Source organism: Trachypithecus francoisi, unplaced genomic scaffold, assembly GCF_009764315.1.
Source record: "Trachypithecus francoisi isolate TF-2019V2 unplaced genomic scaffold, Tfra_2.0 Lachesis_group14, whole genome shotgun sequence".
Lineage (NCBI taxonomy): Eukaryota > Metazoa > Chordata > Mammalia > Primates > Cercopithecidae > Trachypithecus > Trachypithecus francoisi.
Window position 1 is genome coordinate 9,451,179 of NW_022681459.1, and position 7,824 is coordinate 9,459,002.

The window sequence follows — 7,824 nt, forward strand, 5'->3', positions numbered from 1 at the left end:
TGATACAAATGTACAATGATTAATGATCAAATCAGGGGACTTAGAATATCCATCACCACAAAAAGTTATCATTTCTTTGTGTTAGGAGCATTCCAATTCTAATCCTCTATTTATTAATATATTGAAATATACAATAACTTATTTGTAATGAGAGCTGCCTTATTGTTCTCCTAAACACTAAATCTTATTTCTTCTATCTAATTGTGTCTCAATACTTGTTAACTGACCCCACTTTATCCCTCCCCTGCTACCATTCCCAGCCTCTGGTAATGATCATTCTGCTACCTCTATAAGATTAATTTTTTGGCTACTATATAGAAATGAGATCACATGAATATTTGTCTTTCTGTGTCTGGCTTATTTCGCTCAACATAATATCCTCAAATTCCATCTCTGTTCTTGAAAATGATAGGATTATTTATGGCTGAATAACTTTCCATTGTGTACTATAATATGTACCACATTTTATTTATTTATTTATTTATTTATTTATTTATTTATATATCCACTCATGGACACTTAGGTTAATTCCATATCTTGGCTTTTGTAAACAGTGCTTGCAACAAACATAGGGGTTTAGATATCTTTTTATACAGTGATTTATTTTCTTTTGGATACATACCCAGCAGTGGGAATGCTGGATCCTATAGTAGTTCTGTTTTTAGTTTTTGGAGGGACCTCCCTTCATACTGTTTTCCATAGTGGCTGTACTAATTTACACTCCCACCAACAGCACACTAATCTGTTTGGATTAAACATTAGTAGATGAATACTGAGTGCTAATGTCAAAATTGTAAGATGCAGCCATAGATGGAGGGAACTGAAGAAAAGATGTAGGGATTTTTAGCTGTATCAAATGGGCATCAGAGAGTATTTGAAGGTAGTTAACCTACTTTCCATTGAAAACTAGACTTGAATCTTCAAGTAATGGAAGTCTATTGAGATGTTATTGCATAACCTATTTATAGTATATGCTAAATAATGATTTTGAATACAAACCTGTGATTTAAAGTCTTCCTTATGATGTAGTTTTGACACATTCAGAAAATTCACATAATTATTTTCTCAGATAAATTACTCCTTTCAACAGAGTTTTAAAACTTTATAAAATTAGATGAGTTTCCAACATTAGGAAGGTAACTAACTTTCAACAGGCATTGATAGTAACTAATAATTTACACTAACTCTTCAAACTTACTTCAAATGACTGATGTATTCCAATTACCTTTCCTCTGTCTTAAGCTGTATATATTCATATATATAGATACACACATATGTCACAGTAATCAACATAGTTGATCTCATGCACAGACACATACACAAATTTTCTTTTTCCTGTTTTGTGGGTTTGTATTTTTCTGATTTGTTTTTCTTCTCTATCTTCTTAAAACATGTTTTATATTTTGAAAGCCCATTACTATTACTATTTTATTACGTTTTATAGATGCTATGTTGTCATTTTAGTCATCTGATACTTAATATTATTCACATCTAACTATGGATCATTTGAAAACATTGATCATTAATGAGGGCATGTTTAGTATAACTAACTACATTAAGTATATTGATTTCTATACCTCTAATGTTATTTTCAAAATGTAAAAACATTCTATAGTTGCACATTAAAAAAGCATAAGTAGACTTTAGGGCTTGAAGTTATATGATCTTCAGTTTTGTGTAAGTTGTTTTTTTTTTTTCTTCTCACCATTTAAACTCATTTATTTTGAGTTTTATGATTTTATATTTCACAAGTACATTCTCCTCAATATATAGGCATGGAAATGTGTGCCAATCAGAAAACAGGAACAAATGTATATAATTGATGATGACTTTAGTGCCATGCATGCAGTACTCCACTAGACAAAAATGAAAATACATTGAATACCAGATGACAAGGTAAATTAACAGAGGTACTTCTCAATGGGAAGGGATTAACTTTTTCTTCTGAAGACCCAGAGTGATGGCTGTTTTGACTCCTGGTATCAAAACAAACAAACTGAATAAAAGGGTCAAAGTATTAAATATGTACTCATTTCACATTCTCAAAACTGTTAAGTTCATGCAAGACAACTTTGGCCATAATTTGAATCCGAAGGATACTATTGCAGTTTAAATATTTCTCAATCCTTCAGCAAATGATAACACTCAAGTAATTATGTGCCTTTCTTTTCAAAGATAGTGCTTGTAATTTTTAAGTGTCCAACAGTATGATTTCCTATGAGATACATGAGAGATTATCATTATTATTAACAGACACCAGCATCATGTGTATGTAGGTGCAGAGAGCCACACTTTGATGTTTGACCTGAAGGAGAACAAAAAAAAGAATAAATACATTTTAGAATGTTTATTTTGTCTTCAAAATTTTATGTAAAGCTGTTTTGGTGGGATATTGTTTGAAGCATCACAAGATCCCTTCTGCTCTAGTTTGCCATTTTCCCACCTCCGACACTCATATTTGCTTATTCGTACAGTGAAATTTTTATAAATTTAAGAGTAGCCAAAACACAATGGCAAATATTTCCAAGGTAACTTGTCTGGTTTTCTCATAAAGGTACATTACTATGAAATCTTTACATTACAACCGTACTGCCATTGAATATAGCATTTAAAGTGAAATGTATAAAAAGAGATTGCCATTCTAATTTCAATAAAATTGATATATAACAAATAATTATAAAAGAAGCTTTTGACGAAGCTGAATAAATAGAAGATTTTGAAGAAAGCTGTTTCTATGTAATAAATATAAAATTAACTATGAAGCCATTTCATAAACATATCTCATAATAGCACCCATGTGGCTTCTTAATTAGAATATAAAACATTAACATATTAATAATTTTAAAAATTATTGGCTCTCTAATTGCAAAAACTGTAAATAAAGATTGGCATTTTTATGTTTCACATTGTTTTTAAAACGCTGATAAACATATTTTTAACAGAAAGGTCTATATACAAAATATCTTAAAACATGCAAAGTTTGCATATTGAAATAACTTTTCAGGAAAAACATTTTGTATTTAAATCATGAATACCTTCTGTGGCCTGAGTGTCAATATCTTTAAGCATTTCTTGAGTTGATTTATATTTTTAACACAAATGTATTCTGAAACATACATAATACTTGTATAAAATTTTGAAGAACTTACTTGAAAACACTCTTGTCACATCACTTCCTGTTGTTAGCAAAATAAGTAATGAATTTGAAATTGCATCAGCCAGCATAATAAATGTACTATACCAAAAAGATTACCTTTTTTGAATAAAAAATTATTATTATAAAATATATTGGTGCACAATTCTAGACCTATTTAAATTTGTACCTACAAATATTAATAATGGTAATGATTTTAAGTGCAAAAAGACAAAGCTCATAACAGAAGTTGATGAAGGACATAAGACATTTCATGTAATGATTTTCATAATGAAGTCTTATTTTTACACTGATTTACTGATTTATCATACAAACTTGGAAAAACCTTATCATGTACTGTGCACATGTGTCATTATTTATTGAAAAAAAGTGAATGAATAAACAAATAAAAACTGATGAAAAAAATTTAATTAGGTTAATGACATATTGACACCTATTCTAAATTCTCACACATTCAATATTAAATCTTAAAGAAATTACCATTGTTAAATTATGAAATAAATAATGTGTTTTTTGCTAATATTTTATTTTCCTTTATATATTTTCCTTATTTATTCAATGTTGTGTTTCCTCAGAAGATAATTTAAGAATGTAAAATTCAACACATTGTGTAACAGGGAATTGTTTGGTTTACTCTACACTGTAAGCTGCATGTATACCTGATAGTTATATAAAATTATACCTTTTGAGATGGAGGAATCAAAATATCTTATTTTTTAACACTTAAAACACACATAATTGATCCCTATAAAATAAACACTAGAGCAATAAATAATAAATCAATGTTTTCTTGTTTTTGGAAAACAAGAAAATAAGGTTAAACATCTTTTTAATCATTGCACAAATATTTTCATTTCACTTGATACATAGTATAGTGTTAAACTCATTTGTTAACACATAATGATTTTTTCCTCTAATTCAAAAATGATTTTTCATATATATAGAAGTAATATCTGCTTTAAAAATGTATATTACTAAATATAATAATGTAATGTTGAAATATCAGTATATTTAATATAAAATGGAACTTCAAAACCTGAGACAAATTTCAGTCTTCATATGTTTTCTTGTCAACTTATAGGACACCTTTCCAGTTACATAATTCTTAATATAAGATGCTTCTAAATATAACATAATAGCTTATTTGATATAGCTTATATATATATTTCAAAGCATATTTATAATGTAAACAAACTAAAACAAGCATATAAATATGTAATAATATATTATAGAACACTTCAAGGAGGCAAATTTTAATAACACATAAGATTAATATGGTTATAAAATATTACACTGATGATAAAGGACTTTTGTGAGAAATCAATAATTGTCCAATGAGAATCAAGAATTGAAATATGTCATCAATGTTTTTTCTAAAAACATACTTTCTGAAAACTTATTTGCCACACATTATGTTAACTGCTAAGCAGCAACTAAAAAATATATTGTCTGCTCCTCAGGAGCATAAAAGCAAGGAACTAAGTATTTACAGGCATACACAAGCATTTTGAAAGAGCCATACTACATACCAAAAGCATCATAAATGCATTTTGTTGAAGAATTATGAAAGTAATGCTATTGTGTTTGAAAACATAATCTAATGATTAAACCACAATTTGATTTAGCAAAAAAATAAATAAATAAAGTAACAGGAGATTCATTGTCTAGAAACATGTACAGTATTTTTTCAATAATTTAAGCATATTTTTCATTTTGTTGAAAGGTAATTTACATAGCGTCAATGTATTAAACCAATTTGAAGAAATATTAAACAGAACATTTTATTTTTCGACCATACTAAATTAGAAAATTAGATTTGTAGCTTCTATTTCTGATATTCTTGATTAAATATACCTGATTGAGATATTAAACCTAGATTAGAAAACAGTGTGCAATAAAATACTGTCAAAATTTATACTACAATGATTAAAATAGTTCAATGATGTACACATTCCAATTTTTTTTTCAATTTAACTGAGAAAATTGTTCCTTATACTCTCTGAAGAGATTTTGTTGTAAATTCCACATTTTTGCTTCTGAAGAAAAGATAATTTATTCACTGAATAAATGCTTTGGGTTCTGATTTTGAATCAGATGAAGTAACTTACAGCAGATCAAGAACAACTAAAAATGCAGAGAAAATTCAAGAATAGTCTCTGTTTAAAAATAAGATAGCTGCCCAGGTAACCAGAGACTGAGGGGCCAAGTTGCTGATGAGTAGGAAGCTTCAGAGTAAAGAACTGATTTTATTGGGCTCATTTTCTCTTGAGTCTTCTCCAAACTTGGTGGAAAAACCACTGAACATCCACACAAAGGATTGCACATAGGAGGGAGCTGCTTTTACAATATTAAAGAGCTAGAAAGACAAATTGAAGATCAACCCTGTAAAGCAACCAGGATTTAAGTAGGCAAGATATTGGAAGAAGAAATGAACTGAAAACTTACAAGTGATTGGGACATTGCAGAGCAATGGGAAGGTTAGCTTCTTTAACGCCAATGCAAATGGGAATTGAAATTGTTAAAATTCAGTATCTGGAACAAATAATTTTAAATAATAAAAATTAACTATTATAGCATATAAATTAAATCAATGTATAAGCATCAAAATTGCTTTGTTTAAATATTTCTGCAATTATGCATGAGGTTTAAAATCCTGTATATAAAATCAACAACCAAGAAACATTCATAATTCAGTTTTAAAGACACAATGTGTTTGTGTATTTTAATACTATAACAGCATGTTTTTAGACTGTCCTGACTTTTTCTGTTTGAATTTATTTTTAAAACTTTGAAAAGACTGTCATAACTTGCTATTTGATGTAGTTTGGCTTTATCCCCACCCAAAGATCATCTTTAATTGTAGTTACAATAGTGCCCATGTGTTGTGGGAGGGACACAGGGAAAGGTAATTAAATCATTGGGGCAGTGAGAGAACCCTCATACTGTTCTCGTGATACTGAGTGACTTCTCAAGAGAATTGATGGTTTTATAAGGGGCTTTTCCCCCTTTTCTGAGTACTCATTTTCTCTCCTGCCACCCTGTAAAGAGGTGCCTTCCACCATGATTGTAAGTTTCCTGAGGCCTCCCCAGCAATGTGGCACTGAGAGTCAATTAAACCTCTTTTCTTGATAAATTACCCAGTCTTGGGTACTTCTTCAAAGCAGTGTGAGAATAGACTAATACATTATTTGCATACGTAATAATTTTTGTCTTATCATTATTTACTATTAAATAAATAAATATATATGGTCCTTCAGGCATTTCTGAGCCTTCACTTGGAAGCTCCTGACTGAGATCTTGGATGAGGAAAGAAATACCTGGAATATACAACCACCTTAAATGAAAAAACACTTGCTGAGGCTCCTTCTATATGGGATAGTCTTGTAATTTATCAAACAAAACAGGATGAGAGTAAAAGAATGGCTATTTATTATTGTGCCAAGAAATCAGGAAATCAAGCATATACTGAACTGTCACAGAAAACATGGATGTATAATAAGCTTTCACATAATCCTCTGTGACAATAGAACATTAAGTTCATAATATGTTAGTCCATAAAGACTGATCAAAGCTGATTCTAAAAGAAAGTGAAAAAACTGGTGGGGAACTAAGAACTTCGTCTTGAAACTGTAGAAAGCACAATTATGAATCTGTAGAAGAAATGTTTTTATATATGTTCCCTCTGTGGTGACATTTTTATCATTCAAGTTCTTTTTGTAAATGGAGCAATTAATAGTATGTGCTTTAAAGAATTAGACCCAAATAATATCTTTCAATGAATGTTACCAAATTTTCTCTCTGTTACTTCATTTTTATGTAAATCTTAATATAAATCAGTAACACATCATAAAGCATTAATGGGTCATACACAAATATTTTATCACCTCTTATTTTATGATAATTGACATGCAAAATAGTATGTTTTCTTCAGTAAGTACCCAGATTACAATTTCGTTCAAAATATAAAAACTGTGACTATTAAATAGACAATATAGTTAGCATTACAAAATATTTATAAAATAACTTTGGGAAATTTGTCAAAATTAGACATAAAATTCTAAAAATCCTTTTAAAAAAACATGGACCATTAAAATACTTGGACATCTTTCACATTTGAGAGACCTGCACCACAGTAACTCAAGCAGATTTCTAACACTCTGCCTGCCTTAAATTCTGCCCTGCTGAGCTGAGGATACCAGAGGTTGACAACTGTAGCCTCATCCTTCAGCATCTGTGCTAAGTCAGTGGAAGCTTTGCTTGGCAAGACTGGCAACAACACCATCTGTACGAAGGCTGTTACTCTCACTCTGTAATGTCTAGTGGTATTGTAGAATTACATGCTATGATGATATAAAACTTACCCTCATGTGTGGGTTGGCAATGTCAAGAAATTGCAAGGACAATCCCCAAAATCAATTCAATTAAATTGAATGCAAGATTTGATCTCTTACAAATTTCTCAACTTTGTCTTGGCTGGAAAGTACATCACAAAGAACATCAGAAACTTCACTGTGCTTAAAAATAATATTTATTCATGTGAAAATCATAATTATTTTAATTAAGTGTGTGAAAATGAAGAAATTTATTACCAGTTCTTCCATTTTATGCAAACAACATACACTATTGTGCAGTTTGGGATACACATAAATTTTAATGTAATAATATCCTAG